Raw genomic sequence first — 17,306 nt, forward strand, 5'->3', positions numbered from 1 at the left:
GAGGAGCTGACAGACCCTTTCCCTACTGCTCCCATGCTGCCATAGTCTTTTCCTGAATAGGGAAAACACGCTAGCAATCTGCAGGCAGCAGGACGCCACACTGTTTAAAATAGTAGTATAGATAGGAAGGCATGGTTTGGGTAACTAGACAGCTGTGTAAGGTGTTTACTTCAGGCATTTCTTTACTCTGTTTGACAGAGCCACGTCTCACCGGATATGCTGACATTTGAACTCATGCTAGGTGGCCACACACATGTGTACACTATATGCTGATGAACGAAACGCACAGTGTATTCATAACCAGAGTATTTAACATATAAAATTTTAGCACTGTGTTGATTGGAGAATAAAGACAATTCTAATATTTAGGACCCCATTTTTGATATGCCAATATTCGAGTAATTTAAACAGACAGAAAAGACTAGATATTTGTGCCTGCACACAATCATATAGATGAGTGTCTTCTTTTACATTACACAGTTGTAATGTAAATCTCTTCAGATTATACTCAGAATGACAACTGTGTAATGCATTGTCTGTCTTGATGCCAGGCCCACCAACGGGCGGTGTGTGTGTGTGGGGGGGGGGGGGCGGAGAGGGAGAGATAAGAAGGGTGGGAAGAGACAGTTGCCCTAGGGCCCAATGATTTAAAAGGGGATTCCTGGCTGCTTCCATCTCTACTGCAAAGGACAATGACAATGAGTACTCAGTGTCTGAAGAACTGGATTTTAAGTAGGTAACATAGACAGGAAAGGAACAGGGCAAATTTTTTCTCTGAAATTGTTTTGGTTACACTAATATATTGTGCAAATTTTGTATCAGTTCCAATATTATGAAAAGTTACCCAAAAAGTCAAAACATTTCATGTTAATATTTTTTTAAACAAAACTTTTCGATTTTCAATTTGAAATAATGTTTTTTTCTGAAATTTCTGTTGATTTTATTTTAAAAATTAATATTGTTTCTGACTTTTTTGGTTGTTCCTTTGCCATTTTTTAAAAATTGCTTGTGGTTTAATCCAAAATTATTCTCACTGCCATTGTTGGAGAGAAGGCAAAAATGCAACCCAGTATTTTTTCCTTTTCCAATCTTGCTCTTTTATTTTCTGTTTTTTGTTTAATATTTTAATCCTTGCCTATTTGTTATATGTTTAGCTGTTCTACTAGAGCTTGGTTAAAAACTGCTTGCATTTTGGAATAAATATTTTAATTAAATTCAATGATTTTGACCTGCTACAATTATGAACCGAAACACCAAGCAGAAACAATTTAAACAGAAAAATCAGAGAAATAGTTTGAAGCTGTTTAAGAACATTTATCTAGGTACCCCAAAAGCCATAATCAAGAAAGAAGGCTATCCTGGTTTGAAAAAATGAACCTTACTAGAATGGAAAGAAGCTATAACATGTATCTATAACAGCTGGAAAAAAAATGGGGAAGTTAATAGCAATGAATATAACTCAGAAACTACTAACCATAGAAAACTGATATGGGAAGTAAAGTGACACATGAAGAAATCTCTAACCAGCAGACTTAAGGACAATGAGGATTTTTGTAGGTGTAACCCCTTCTGTTGGCTAGCCCAGTGTGAGGTTATTCAGCATAGGGGAAGCTTGTGACTTCTTACAGCACTGGGGGGGGAGGGGGGGGGGCGCGGAGGGCTAGCCTTAGGCTGCTTGGTGTGCTCTGCGTTGTGTATGTGTGAGTGCACCGCAGACCAGACCCACTCCGACAAATCACCAGGAACAGGCTTTATTCTGTAAAAAACATAGAAGAGGAAAACAGTTCCGCAGCCCCTTCTCTCAGCATGCAGCCTGTGTGCTGCTTCTAGCACAGTCCTTGCTGAGACTCTGCTGGGCGCAGAGGGCACATTCTGGCAGGAACCAGGAAGTTCTCCCAACATGCCACAGTTTGTAGTCCACAACTTGTAGTTTCCAGGGCTGCTGCTGAAACACACTGGACCTTGGGCTACATAGGTATATTAGAAACAAAAAGAATCGTAACAATAGTATTAGTTCATTATTCCATGGAAATGGTGAAATCATTTAATAATAATGCAGAAAAGACAGAAGTATGCAATAAATATGTCCATTCTTTACATGGGTAAAAGTCTAGTGATATACCATATCAGATGATGAGGATGAAATAATTTCCATGCCCACAGTAATTCAGGAGGATATTAAACAGCAGCAAGCCATTTTTAAATCAGCAGGTCTAAATAACTTGCATCCATGAGTTTTTAAAGCAGACTGATGAGCAATCTGGACCATTTATTTTAATTTTCAATTACTTTTTGAACACTGGGGAAGTGCCAAAGGATTGGAAGAAAGCTAATATTTTGACAGTATTTAAAAATGATAAAAGGGTGATCTGGGTAATTATAGGCCAGTCCTGGACAAAATAATGGAACAGTTGTTATTGCAGTCAATTAATAAGGAATTAAAGGGGGGTAATATAAATAATGATAATCAACATGGATTTATAGAAAATGAATCTCCACAAGCTAACTGGATGGGTTTTTCATGTCATTTCAGATTTCTTTGATAAAATGACTAATATTGATCTAAAAGTGTCTATAAGACACTTAATTGGTAAGGTACACAGTAAATTGACACAGTTGGTGGGAGTGTTCCTGCAAGGATCAACTCTTTGCCCTATGGTATACAGCACTTTTATCAATGCCCTCCCAGGGCACAGATAAGTAGAAAAATAAACCACTTTTGTCATGTGCAGAACAGTACCTCTCCTACTATACCCACACTTTCATGGTTCTACATGGCATTCTAAATATTTGAGAAAGATTCAGTACTATTGAAAATGGTCCCCAGCTCACACACAGAAAATGCAATTTTAAGAAAAGGAGAAAATAAAATGAAAGGAAGTTTTAGAACACAGCAGCATGGTGGGAGAGAGAGGAAGAAAGACTAAATTGAGTTTAAGGAAATATGATCGCCTTTCCTTGTATTTACTCTTTTAACTTTATGAATACATTGTCAGTCTGTGCATTTATTTTTCTAAAAATCCCTCAACAAACCTCTTCATCTTCCCAGTGAAAAGAAATCCCTCCTCCCTTCCCCCAAATTCAGATCCTCCTAGGGAAGTCTGTCTTTACCAGATCTAATAGCAGGCCTTATAATCAGCAGAGCAACAACTAGAAATGCTTTTAATGTTAAGTATAAACGAGAAAACTATTCAGGTGGCTCAGTATGCTTTTTAATGTCTGCTTTATGCCTGGACTCTGAAAGCACAGTATGAAGTGGCTGTAAGTATCCTGGCCTGCTTTATACTTACTCAGATATTGAATAAGCTGAGTTTTAGGGTTAGTATATCCTAACAGAAATAAAACTGTGAAAAGATACGTGCTGATCATTGCTTTGAGTTTTCATGCTCTCATTCAGTATCTCCTACTGGTTTTCTTCCTTTCCATTCCCAGACTTTTTGCCTGAAGTGTCATATCCTCAGTCAGTTCTATTTACTCTCCATTGGCTCCCCTTCTCTCTGGGCTCTGTCTCAAGGAACTTGATTCATGCACCTTAGGAAGTTTTTCTCTCAATCCATATCTCCACTTTTTCACCTGTTCTCATTGTTTCTTCTTGTTGTTCCTCTGCTGCTACATTTTGGCTGGAGGCAGAAGGGATTAAAATGACACTCCTTTTCATACTTCACAAACCAGACTTGAAAAACTAGCTATATTGTTACTCTTACAGAAATTATTTCAAAACCTTCCATTTAGATTCACATAGAATTATATTTCCCCCATTTAGTCATAGAGCAATAAAAGCATGTTTCTGAGGAACCAATATTTTGGCCCTAAATGTTATCCATTAAAATATACCATTTTAAAAGATGGGCCTGAAGCAAAACACAAGAGCTAACACACCCCTGACATTGAAGGAATTGAAAGCCTTATGTTACTCCAGATCCAATTATTTCAATTGTTTCTTGTCTTTACAATAGATCAAAACAGAAACATAAATTGCAAACATCTCAAAGTTTGGCAAGCTGAAAATCCACATTTGAAATTTGTAGTTTTCTCCCTTTTTACAACCTATAGTCTGGACTTAAAATAATAGAAGTAAACAATTTAGTTAATACTTAATACATAATCTTCAATGACAGCATTCTTTAGATGTGTTAGAGCTGGTAGAAGTATTTGTTTCCAATAATAGCCTTTATGCTGATCTGTATTGTGTTGGCACAAAGTCCTAAATTTAAGCTCTCTCTCCAGAGGCTCTCTCCTTTTGTAGAGGAATTTTTACATGCTCTCTACAGCCTCCACCCCATACTGCCTGTTGTTGGCAGTGTATGGATGGAACTCTTTTTGCCCTAGCAATCCCCGGTTTCTGTAGTGGCTTTTTATGTAGCTAAGAGTTTTTTATGGCTGAGAGTAGAACACCCTCCAGGTGCCTCTTTGCCTCAGTACTGGGAAGCAGAAAAGACATCTTTGTGACTCTCTCCCTTTGTGCTCCTTGATTGCAGCTTATTATCCATCCCACTACATATTGCTAGTTCAGTCCTGTTACCAAATGGTTTGTGACTTGATCCTGACTTACTGTATACTTTCCAAACTTCATTTTGATTATATACTATTAATGGTATCTGAGTGTTTGGATGATATTGTTTGTGCTGCCTGATTAATGACTGAAGTTTTTAAAACCCAATACAGGCAGTCCCCGGGTTACGTACAAGATAGGGACTGTAGGTTTGTTCTTAAGTTGAATCTGTATGTAAGTCGGAACTGGCGTCCAGATTCAGCTGCTGCTGAAACTGATCAGTTTCAACAGCGGCTGAATCTGAACGCCAGTTCTGACTTACATACAGATTCAACTTAAGAACCCCAGGCATCCCGAAGTCAGCTGCTGCTGAAACTGATCAGCGGCTGATTCCAGGAAGCCCGGGGCAGGGGCTTCCTGTAGTCAGCCACTGGTCAGTTTCAGCAGCGGCTGACTTGGGGACTCCTGGGGCAGAGCAGCTGGGGTGCTGCTGGGTTGGTCCAGTAGCGCCGCTGCTCCTCGGCGCTACTGGACCAACCCAGCAGCACCCAAGCTGCTCTGCCCCAGGCGTCCTGATTCAGCCGCTGCTGAATCTGACCAGCAGTGGCTGAATCAGGACGCCTGGGGCAGAACAGCTGGGGTGCTGCCCGGTTGGTCCAGTAGCGCCCAGAGCGGCGCTACGGGACCAACTGGCAGCGCCCCAGCTGCTGTACCACAGGTGTCTGGAGCAAAGTCACGGAGCACGGGGGCAGCGGGACAGCCCAGATGCGCCGTGGCTGTCCGCTGCCCGCGTGCTCCGCGGCTTTGCTCTGCTTTGCCCCCTCCCCCTGGTCTGCAGACCAGGGGGACGGGGGGGGGAGGGGCAAAGCAGAGCCAAGCAGAGCCAAGCCGCGGAGCGCGCAATCAGCTGACAGCCCAGACGCTCTGGGCTGTCAGCTGGCCGGGCGCTCCGCGGTTTGGCTCTGCTTGGCTCTGCTTTGCCCCCCCCCCCCCCGTCCCCCTGGTCTACAGACCAGGGGGAGGGGGCAAAGCAGAGCAAAGCCGCGGAGCACGCGGGCAGCGGACAGTGACTTTGCTCCAGACACCTGTGGTACAGCAGCTGGGGCGCTGCCAGTTGGTCCCGTAGCGCCGCTCTGGGCGCTACTGGACCAACCGGGCAGCACCCCAGCTGTTCTGCCCCAGGCGTCCTGATTCAGCCACTGCTGGTCAGATTCAGCAGCGGCTGAATCAGGACGCCTGGGGCAGAGCAGCTTGGGTGCTGCTGGGTTGGTCCAGTAGCGCCGAGGAGCAGTGGCCCTACTGGACCAACCCAGCAGCACCCCAGCTGCTCTGCCCCAGGCGTCCCCAAGTCAGCCGCTGCTGAAACTGACCAGTGGCTGACTACAGGAAGCCCCTGCCCCGGGCTTCCTGGAATCAGCCGCTGATCAGTTTCAGCAGCAGCTGACTTGGGGATGCCTGGGGTTCTTAAGTTGAATCTGTATGTAAGTCAGAACTGGCGTTCAGATTCAGCCGCTGTTGAAACTGATCAGTTTCAGCAGCGGCTGAATCTGGACGCCAGTTCCGACTTACATACAGATCTACAGACCAGGGGGACGGGGGAGGGGCAAAGCAGAGCCAAGCCTCGGAGCGCGTGGGCAGCGGACAGGGCTGTCCGCTGCTCACGTGTTCCGCCGCTTTGCTTCCTCTCCCTGGTCTGCTGGAGACCAGGGAGAGGAACCCCGTTCGTAACTGCGGATCCGACATAAGTCGGATCCGCGTAACTCGGGGACTGCCTGTACACAATATTGAGTGACAAACTATAAATAGCACATACTCCTACTCATGTGCTATTATGTCTGGTTACATTTAGCTACAGGAACTTTTACAAAGAACAGTCATGACCTAAACTTTTGGGTAAAATGAACCATGTTTATGTGAATGTTTGATTATTAGTGACTAAGAAGGCATACACGTAATCAACTGAACAGCTGTTTATGATCTGAGCCATTTATGTTACTTTACTTCTGCTATTTGACCAGTTCTGATCTCCGTTATTTTTTTCCTAATGCAAAACTTTTACAATTAAATGTAAGACCCAGGTTCAAATACTCTAGAAGGAATATGGCTCTTCCAAATACAATAATTATCTTAGAAATTCTAGGGTGAGGTGGAAAGCCATTCCCAAAAGTCTAGCTATACTCTTTTGAAATGTTACAGTTCCAGTTCGGATTTAGAATATAGGGTATATAGTCAAGGCACATCAGAGATATAATTATTTAATACACATTGACTTACACTGGGAGGAAACTGAATATCAAATGGCAATTTAATACCTTGGAGGGTCCGCTAAGTTTCCTAGGGCTTCAGAAAAAGAAAGCATGTCACATCAGGAGGTTAGCTTGGGGGCAGTGAATACATCTCATGGGATATAGGAGCATATGAGGGAAGCAGCTGAGAGGAAGCGTGTGGGGAGTGTAAGGCCGTAGGCCTGTGGCTGCTAGCTGCATCAGTGCCTGTGTGGCAGAAATAGAAAGGGTTTAGTGGATGGCTAGAAAGGAGAAGAAGGAATAGAGCAGAGGAGAAGGAAACAAAATGTGTGCTGTAGGGAAGGATTAAAGATGAGTGTTCTGTACCAATCCTCTAGGAAACAATATTACAAGACTAAACTTTAATGATATAAATATTCATAGCAGTAACACTACAAACCGCTAAAAGTCTTTTTACTACTTTAAAAATGCAGAATACAGGCATTGTTTATGCTGCATTCAATCATTTCATTATTGCCTTGCAATTTTTCTTCTGTCACCTTTCTCTTTCCAGTCCTAGTATTTCAAATACATTTCTGTTAATTTTCCCCTTCACTGTCTTTTTAGGCATGAACAGAATTCAGCGATGTCATTTTGAGACTTCAATGTAAGGCACAAGAAGAAATCATCCCATGTGAATCATAACTACCTGTTTAGCAATTACATCTGAAGTAAAACCAACCATGTAGAACTAATTGTTCACTATATACTTGCAGGTATCAATAGTGTGTGTTTCCTGTACTGCACTAAATAAGAGTGTAGCAGTTCATTGTGTTTGATTACCGAGGGCAGTGCTACAAATAATGAGGTTCCACCATCTTCCTGCATTGCTTAGCCCCTGAAAATCATCCCAGTTTTGATGAGACTTTATCCAGGTTAAAGGGGGAGAGACAATGACCAGGATTTTCTGAGGCTACGTCTACACTGCAGCCTTTTGTCAGCAGAGACAATGCAAATGAGCACTCATTAGCATTTGTCATACTGTCATTTGCATATTCTCTGCCGATGTTTTTGCAGAGGAGGTTTTTGCGCAAAAACAAGCAGTGTAGATGGAGCCAATCTTGCTCAAGATCCCATATGCCTCAAAAAAGGAGGTATACAGAATCTTGCACAAAACGGGTTTTTTTGCCCAAAATGGCCCCATCTACACTGCTTGTTTTTGTGCAAAAACCTCTTCTGCAAAAAGCATCAACAGAGAATATGCAAATGACAGCGTGACAAATGCTAATGAGCGCTTCATTTGCATTGTCTCTGCTGACAAATGGCCGCAGTGTAGATGTAGCTCTGCGTAACTAGTGATTTTCAGGTAGCTAACTTAAAGGGTTCATCTTTGGCTAACAAAGAACAATTTTGAAAGGGCCAGCACCCCGTACTCTGCAGCGTTCTCTGTATGATAGTTCCCCTTTGAAGTTCAGATTAGGAGACAAAGCACCCTGTTGAAGTAAATCTAACCACCAGTGACTTAGGAAGGGCCTCTGTGGAAATAAAAAAAGGATCTTTTCAAATTAATGAAGGAAAGCTCCCAAAGCATGCTTTTTGCATATGGTTACAGCCTCCAAAAGGAACATGGCAGCTCTGGATGGATGGGCATCCAATGGTAAAACTGATCAGAATAAACAACTCTAAGCAAGGACAACTAAGGGCTGTTTGAAAGGAAAAAGTAAAGTCAATTATTTAAAAATAAATAAGACCCTTTCCATATAGTTCTGTATCCATTGGAGATCATGATATGGATATAGTGCCATGTTATTTTAGATTTAGATGGCATTGAAAACAAAAACATTGTGAACATGTCTATTCTTGTAATGTTTAAAAGTAAAGAATTTTTTTACAGCGTGGTATAAAATTACCTGAGTATTTCTTCCTAAATCCGATTCCTGTAATATGTTTATCTAGATAGATAGACAGACCGACCTTTTTTTTTTTCTTTCAATAAGACACACTCTCATTGTGACCCACACTTCTAGCCTCTGGAGATGTATCACTAGGGCTATGTCTACCCTACCAGATTATTTCAAAATAATAACTCCTAAAATAACTATTTTGAAATAAGCTTATTCTGTTTCACAAGCAGGAGTTACTATTTCAAAATAACAGGCTTGGTAATGTGGACATTTGCCTTGTTATTTTGAAATAACACCCCAGTATTGACATGCTCTAGGATGTCAGCAAGAGCGCCACAAATGATTTCCATGGTCTCTGATATCAATTCCTTAAATCCACTTTTCAGGGGAAGAAGAATTGTCTTATGCTAAAAGCACAGGTCTCTGTCCCAGAACAAGTTAAAGAAGGTGTTTTTTTTTTGAGATACAAAAAAGTAACCTCCTTCAGAGCACTAAGTCCTCTAGCTACTCACTGAAATACATCTAAGCTCCAAAGTGCAGACAGGCTGAGCTGGCTGTGGTTAATTCAGTTACCAATCACAATAAAACGATATTTAGGTTACTAAGCTACAGTACATACAGAGGAACAGTAATATTTCATATTACCACATGATAAGGAGTCACAACACAGAGGAATAGAAATGCTTTATAAAAGCAGCAAAACACAGTGGGAAGGAGATGGAAGGGAGGGGTCTGGAGCTCAATGGCACTGCTTGTGACAGAACTGCTTTGTTGACTTTCGCATGTGTATGTTATAAAGTTAACAATTGCAGAAGCACATAAAACACATTGTTGAGTCTCACAAGGAAATAAAAACGCCACACAGATAAGTGGATTAAAGATATCTGCTGTAACTTTATAGAGGTTTAACAACCTCATAGAAAACAGGTCTCCCCTTTATTATTATGGCAAGACATGTCGGTGACCTGGGCCCCCATCAGCTGGAGACGGAGTATCACAAATGACAAGTCACATCCATAAAAAGTGTCATTCCTGAGACTTGCCTGTAGCATTTACATAACTATCATGGGCCATTTGGTGTAAATCAGCATAGCTACATTATAGTTAATTAAGCTATGTTGATTTATGCAAGTTGATGACTTAGACATACATCCGTTTAGCTTTTCCTGCCTCTCCATTCTCATAGTACAAACCTGGATTTTAGATAACTGGGTTTAATGTTGTCTTTCAAAACAGAACTTGTATACCAAAACATGATTATATCTGAAAACTCATAACATAAGGAATGTATGCATTTTCATACCAGTACAAATCAGCAGTCTATTTAGTCCAACACAGAGTTGTGTATATAAACACAGGCTCTATGAAATATTTTTGTGTCAAATCCTGTATGAAACAAACTATTGTCCATTTTATCTATAATTAAGAGTCCTTTTGTGGTGGGTTGGGCTGCCCCACATACAGAGAGCAGAGGGGTTAACACAGCCTTGGAGAGTCTGTGCAAACCCCAATCAGTGAAAAGGCTGCTTATTACAGAGCCAGTCAGGTGAAGACTTACTGTATATGACAGTGCTGCTCCACAGACCAGAGAGCAGACTCTCCCTGGAAGGCAAGGGAGAAGGACTAGCTGCTTGAGGACAGCATCAAGGACAAAGCCGTGATGGGCATGGTCAGCATATGATAGACTGACTTCCAGATTGGGACCTGATAGAGGGGAAGAGAAGTTGCTAAAGCTACAGGGGAGGTGGCCCAGGGAAACAGGCAACTGCTTACACCCTACTGGCTGATGATTAGAGTGGCCAGTAACCAGACTGTGATGAGGGACTAAACGAGAGCCAGCAAATGGTAGAATAAAGAACTGCTCATCCTCCAGGAAAAGGGGAGAAAGCAGGGTAAGGCACAGCCAGAAGGCTATGCCCTGACGAGGACACCATGGCCTGGAGTTGTCAACTCACAGGGCCAGAGCCCAACAGGATTGTGGATTCGCTTCAAGACAGAGTTGCTTTTATTAAACTCACTACATCACTACTATTACAGGCTTAATACTGCCAGATGGTTACACAGCTACTGCAAAGTAATACAAATCAGCATAGGCAAAGCAATGCATAAAAGAGTAAGAGGCACTTGGAAATGCTTACACCCTTTCAGGTCTGCGAGGAGTCCCGTTCCAGTTACCTTGCACCAGCCACAGTGGACATGGCTCCAGCTAGAGGGATTCAGACCCCTTCGAGGTCTAGGTCGGTGTTGAGACTCAATGGGCATGGGGCTTCCTATACTAGTTATACTACAGAACGTCTACACTGGTGCGTTCTCACGCAAAAACTCTTTTGCGGAAGAGTTCTTGTGCAAAAACTCTTCCAGAAGAGAGCGTCTACACTGGCATGTGCTTTTCTTCAAGAGATGTGCTTTTGCACAAGAGCATCCATGCCAGTGTAGACGCTCTCTTGCACAAGAAAGCTCTGATGGCCGTTTTAACCATAGGGCTTTCTTGCGCAAGAAATTCATGTTGCCTGTCTACACTGGCCTCTTGCGCAAGAACAGTTGTGCAAAAGGGTTTATTCCTGAGTGGGAGCATCAGCTTTCTGGCACAAGAAGCCCTGATTTCATACATTAGAACATCAGTTTACTTGCGCAAGAACACATGACCTATTTAGACAGGCAGCAAGATTTTGTGCAAGAGCGGAGCTTTTGCACAAGATTGAGCCAGTGTAGACATAGCCCAGTTACACATACCTGACTCAATGCCATTCTTATCACTCTTATGAGCTGAGACTGAGGTCAAACTTGTTTACTGCTCAGTAGTTTCCCAGCTCAAGGCATGGGTTAGAGCTGATAAAGCGCAGCTGCTGTTTGGGCTTGCAGCATCCTACGCTATGCTAAGCTAAGTACAGCAGGGATGGAAACTTCCATCCTAGGCCTGCTAAGCTGCAAGACCCACATATGATTTTTATGTGACAGCCTGAACAGGTGAAGACAGCACAGTGACATCGGGCTAGACACCACCCAAAGGCAGCGTACTCAAATGCCAAGCTAACTCCCAGAACAACTGGCAGGAGGTGTTGCCATGGTGAGTCTGTACTCCATTACACCTTCCTTCCAATGTCAGACACATTGAGTAAGATATGAAAGGAATTGTTATACATTTTTAAAATGTCATACAAACAGTTAAATCAACGATGCATTGAAAATGTACACAATTAGGTTTCTCTGAGACACACATCTCTGCATATCATATACCCTCACTACTTCTATAATCTGTTCAGTGAGGTCCACATGAGGCAGAACTGAAGACTCTTGTGGCTAAATATGAAGTTTGCTTAGAATAAATAATATAAATCAAATCAGATGATTCATGTACCAAATTAAAAAAACTGAAATTTATGGATGAAAAGATAAAAAATGTGCAGCTTTCACTTTCAGGAGAACATGAGAACTAGCAAATTTTATTTGGCAGTAAAAGTCACGATGATAGTACTTTAATAATTTATGGCAGTGTGTTTGCTTTGTAAATTTCTAATCCACAATTTACAATCATATCTAAGAAAATCCATTGATCTTCTGTGAATATTGCTTGAATTTTTGAGTTAATTGTCTTTTATAATTCAGTATAGCTATTTGAACATCCACTTAAGAGAAGGGCTCTCTGTGTGTTTCAGGTGCAGTAGTGTACAGAATATGCTTATGGGAATTTCAATAGTACTGGAGTTATGGCTTTTTGTGCTTCTAATGAGGTACATTAGTTGTGTTTAGAGGTCATGTATGGATCTGAGAACAAGCATATTACATATAAAGAATAGCAATGAACACTTCCAGTACAATTTACTTGATTTTTTTTTATGAGAAGAAGAAAATGCTGAAGGACTTCAAGAATGCACAAATGAAGTTAAAGAAATGATAGAGAAAGTAGGACTGTGATTTAATAGAAAGAAATGTAAAACCACAGAAACTGGAGATATGAATTTAAACATCAAAATCAATTACAAAGAGCTAGAAAGGGTAGATTAATTCAAATATCTTTGAAGCACGATAGGCCATGATAAGTGTTCTCAGAAAATAAGAATAAGAGTTGGCAAAGCAAACACAGCTTTTGGTAAACTGAGAAAGATTTTGGAAACTTATCCATGCACACAAAACTAATCATCTACTCAACCATCGTTGTAACCACAGCAACCGACAGGAGTGAAACCTGGCAGCTTAAGAAAATAGATGCTCTGAAATTAGATGTGTTTGCGGAGAATATTAGGAGTAAGTTTTGAGAAAAGAAAAAATGAACGAGGTAAGAAAAATGGCTAAAGTGAGGTCTCCATTGCAAGTAATGTGTACAGGTATGTCTACATAGCAAGCTTATTTCAAAATAAAAGCCCTTATTTCAAAATAAAAGCTTCTACACAGCCAAACCGCTATTTTGAAATAAATTCGAAATAGTGGAGTGCTTATTTCGAATTTGGTAAACCTCAATCTATGAGGAATAATGCCAAATTCGAAATAGCTATTTTGAAATAAGTGCTCTGTAGACTTATTTCGAAATAGGGGGCCTCCAGCCTTCCCAGGGTGTGCTGGTGGCCACTCCGGCCTCAGCAAAGAACACTCCTCTCCCAGAGCCCTTAAAGGGGTTGACTCTGGCCACAGTGCCTGTGCCATCTCGAAGCCTGCCAGCCCAGAGTCAGCAGTCACTGCTCCTAACCCAGTGGCCCCAAAACATGAGCCAGAAAGCAACCGGCAGCCAGCCCTCCACTGCTCCCCAGGAGCAGTCTGTCAGCTCCCAGGAGTCTGCCAGGGTCCGGAGAAGGCAGGCGCCTTCCTGGTCCAGGGCGGAGATCATGGACTTTATTCGGGTTTGGGGGGGAATGCCCCCAACACCCATGATCCCCGCACTAGATGGAGGAACGCGTCCGTTTTTGGTAGGATGGCTGCCAGTCTGGCCACCAAAGGCCACATGGAAACCCAGGAGCAGATTTGCATGAAAATCAAGTTAGTCCCGTGAGACCACCAACCCTGAGCTTCCCCTCCCCTTTTTCCCTTTGCTTCCCCCTTCCAGCTCCCTCCTCCCAGGTGTCCCCCACCCCTCTTCCGCCTCTATTCCCCAGTCTCACCAGAGTTTCATTCCCTCCCACCACTTTTGTTAAATAAAAAGAGTTTGTGTTCATGAAAATATGTGTATTTTGATGTCAGGAAGCGGGATTAGGGACGGATAAGTGGAAGGACATGAGGGAGGAATGAGGCTCGAGCCCCCGGGGGGACAGACCAGGGAGGCTCTTAGTGCTCCTCAGGGTGGAAGCTCTCCCACAGGGCCTCCTGCATACTGGCAGCCCCCCGATGGACCTCCCAGATGGCAGCCTGCAGAAAGTGCAGCCAGGCTCACAGCAATGCATCCACGAGAAGCACCAGAGGGCCCAGAGGCAGCTCTGGCTCCATGTTACAGAGTGCTGTAGTGTTCCGAGTGAGGGTAATCAGAGCACGCAGAGATAAAATGATGTGTGTCCCTCATCGAGGTAGGCAAGCAAGCAGAGAAACCTGAGAACTGGCAGTCCAGGGGGTAGGCTTGGGGGCCCTTTAAGTACAGACCTCAGTTAACCTCAGGCAGCAGCCCCACACAGTAAGTCCTGACCTGATACCCTGCCGGACCTGGTTCTGCCAACCTTAAATGCGATTCAGCATCCACTCAGTGTGGACGCACTATTTCGAAATATCCAAATGCTATTTCGAAATGCATTTTGTGTGTAGATGTGTTATTTTGAAATAAGCTATTTCGAAATAACGCTGTAGTGTAGATATACCCTAAGAGAAGACATCAACGGCTAGAGCAGGGCTACTCAACCTTGGAAGCCCCGGGGACCACAATGATACAGCACATGCCGAGGGCTGCAACTTAGTGTGGTTGCATATACCTGCAAATATATGCAAATAGACTGGTTGGGGTAGACTGTCTGGCTTAATCTTAACCTTCTGTGTGCCTCTTTCTAAAGCAGCAGCAGCAAACAAAAGAGAAAAAAAAACCCTCCAAAGCTTGCAACTACTCAAAGAAAAACCTGTGTCCTTTTAAAATCCTGAGTTCTCAAAATGATCCCATCGCTCTGCCACCATGTCAAGACTATTCCCCACTCTTGCACAATGAATGCAGAAGTGGGGGCCCCGCAAAAGCGACCCAAAACTTGATCTCTACAGGCCTTGGTACAAAAACTGCCCCCAAAATCCTACTACTTGGATTTTGGGGAATCCGCTGCTGCCATCAAGTGCTTTTGAACCCACAAACAGGGGTAGACACTTGAAACCAACACTAAAGCACTCCAAGCTCTTTTCTCCAAAGAGCTGAAAAGAGAAAATGCAAGCTGCAGTCTGTGATTGCTGTCCCCTCGTCAGAGGCATGCAGATATGCACAGACAGATTTTCCAGGATACAGAAATGAACCAATACCAGGTTAAATAAAAAAGAAAGAACTTTTATTATCAATACAAAACCCCAGTTACAAGCATAGCTAGAATAGCTAGATGGTAAGAGCCACCAATTAATATACTCATGGAGGATTCCACCCCGGACCAAAATTTAGTTATGAAAGAAAGGAAAACCCATTTCTAACCACACAGACATCAGATCCAAATTCCCAAACCAGAAAACAATAAAACCCAATGGATTTATCTAGGGTTTACTCTACTTACACATTATGAAGAGTCTTTTTCTGGGAGAGAGACATGTCTTCTATCTCCCTCAGTATCTAGAAAGCAAAAGTGCTCAGAGACAAAGGAGGGAAAAGTTAAAAATCCTTTGTCCCAGTTTGAAATCCCTATCTGCATTACTATTGGCTGAGCAGATACCTGGCTAGGTACAAGGGATATAGTTAACTCCTTAGTCCCCAGGCTGCTGGCCACCCCTCATGGCCATAACAGCCATGTTGGCCCATGCTAGGAAAAGGTCGAGACAGTCGTGACGTTGTGAGACCATGGATGGGAGTGTGCTAGGATAAACAGAAGAGAGAAAAAATGCAGCCAGAATCTCGGTAATAGGCTTAGAAGGAGACAAAGGGCTTTGAAGCACACTACTTCAATGTGCAACAGGGCCTCTCTCTTGATCCAAATGGGTCAGGAGTCAGGGGGCTTCATGAACCATGCCAGACACAAACCATGGAGCAGCTGCCAACTACTAGCTGTGGAAATACAAGTGGATGGCATGAAGCATGAGCATGTTCAAGTGGAGGGCAAACAAGTGGATGGCATGAAGCATGAGCATGTACAAATACTGTTGAAGATGGCCCTGCCTGGGATGGTTCTGGTTGGGGGGGTAGAGTCAGCAGGCCAGAGTTGAAGGAATGACAAGGCCAGATCCTATAAGCAAGAGTCAAGGCCAGTCAGGCTGGGATTGAAGTTGGAAACAAAAGATCAGAGGCAGTAATGGGTTAAACTTGAGAGACAAGAATCAGGGTCAAAGAGGATAGAGAAAGAAACCAGAGATCAGGAGATGAGGTAAGGCCAAGGTCTGTCTGGTTGCCCAGACAACTTCCTGGTTGCCCAGACAACTTCCTGGGGCAAGTCTTAGGGTTATGAAAGGGCACTTCGCCAATTAGAGGGTGGCAGGTATTTTCACTCTGGGTTTGGGTACTTGCTGCTGTGTCTACTCTCCCCAGTACTTGCTGGCTGTGCCTCTGTGTGGGCTCCTGGTGGCACTGTAGGAAAATCAGCTGCCCCAGGCTCTGCAAAATCAAGTTCTTATGGTCATTGAGGGGCAAGGCTTTGCCTGGTTCTTCCAACATTCTCTGCGGAGACATCGATCCATGGGGTAAGAGATCATGCAAATCTCTAACTCCAACAGTTCTATTATGCTACATCATCATGCATATGCACAAGGTGGCTAAGGTAAGGTTGCACAAACTGTCATGTCTGGTACATGGGAGGATGCAGGGCTCATAACAGCAGGTCAAGCTTCTGCATCAGATATAAACTGACTACAGAGCTTACTTTTCAAAGTGACTGAGTGACTGGTTTTTTAATCTTAACTTTTTTTAACATTGTGTGTGTATACTGACATGCTTTCAGGTTTGAGTTCAGTGTATCTTTATATTGTTAGCGCAGAGAGTGCATAACTGATTGTCAGAACTTTTCTTCTCTGTGCTGCTTCCTTAAGAGACTATGGTGTAGTTGCCCAATAATCAGTTCCAGATGGAAGGACTGCTTCTGTTTAAGAAGTTTTTATTTCAGATCAGAAATGAGTACAAACTAAAAAACAGTCTATTTTGAACGAACAAAACATTGTTATTCAAATCAAATGTAAAGAAGCAGAAAAAAATGCTAACATAAGTCCACATAAAATAGGACAAGAGAACACCATGATTAGTAACTATGAAGAATAATGCAGCACCTTAGACACTAACAAAAAATGTAGATGGTATCATGAGCTTTCGTGGGCACAACCCTCTTCAGATGACTGGAGTTTAAGGGGTGGGTCCAGTTTTCAAATAAATAGCAAAGAGAAGGGATGTGAAGAGGGGAGAGAAGAGGAAAAAGTAGTAAATAAGGGGAAAGAAATTGTCAATTAGAATGTCTATGCTAAATGAAGCTGATAAGAATATTTAGTACCCACTTTAAGTACCCTTTGGTTTTTCTTAATGTCATTAGGATGTGGAATGTAGCGGGCCATCCAGCCAATATCTTGTTTAGACTTCTGTTGTAGGAATCAAACTTGTAAATGAAATGA

At 42.8% G+C, this 17,306-nt stretch overlaps 1 long non-coding RNA gene across 1 annotated transcript in view; it reads left to right on the forward strand.

The window, feature by feature from the left end:
* LOC142829896 (uncharacterized) overlaps window positions 1-8,646 on the forward strand; it is a 28,417-nt gene extending 19,771 nt beyond the window's left edge. Inside the window, exon 4 of the long non-coding RNA XR_012904801.2 lies at window positions 7,345-8,646. This is a non-coding gene — a long non-coding RNA (uncharacterized LOC142829896). The remainder of the gene's footprint in view (window positions 1-7,344) is intronic.
* Window positions 8,647-17,306: the final 8,660 nt, after the last annotated feature.

Source organism: Pelodiscus sinensis, chromosome 6, assembly GCF_052426305.1.
Source record: "Pelodiscus sinensis isolate ZL-2025 chromosome 6, ASM5242630v1, whole genome shotgun sequence".
In the NCBI taxonomy this organism is placed as follows: domain Eukaryota; kingdom Metazoa; phylum Chordata; order Testudines; family Trionychidae; genus Pelodiscus; species Pelodiscus sinensis.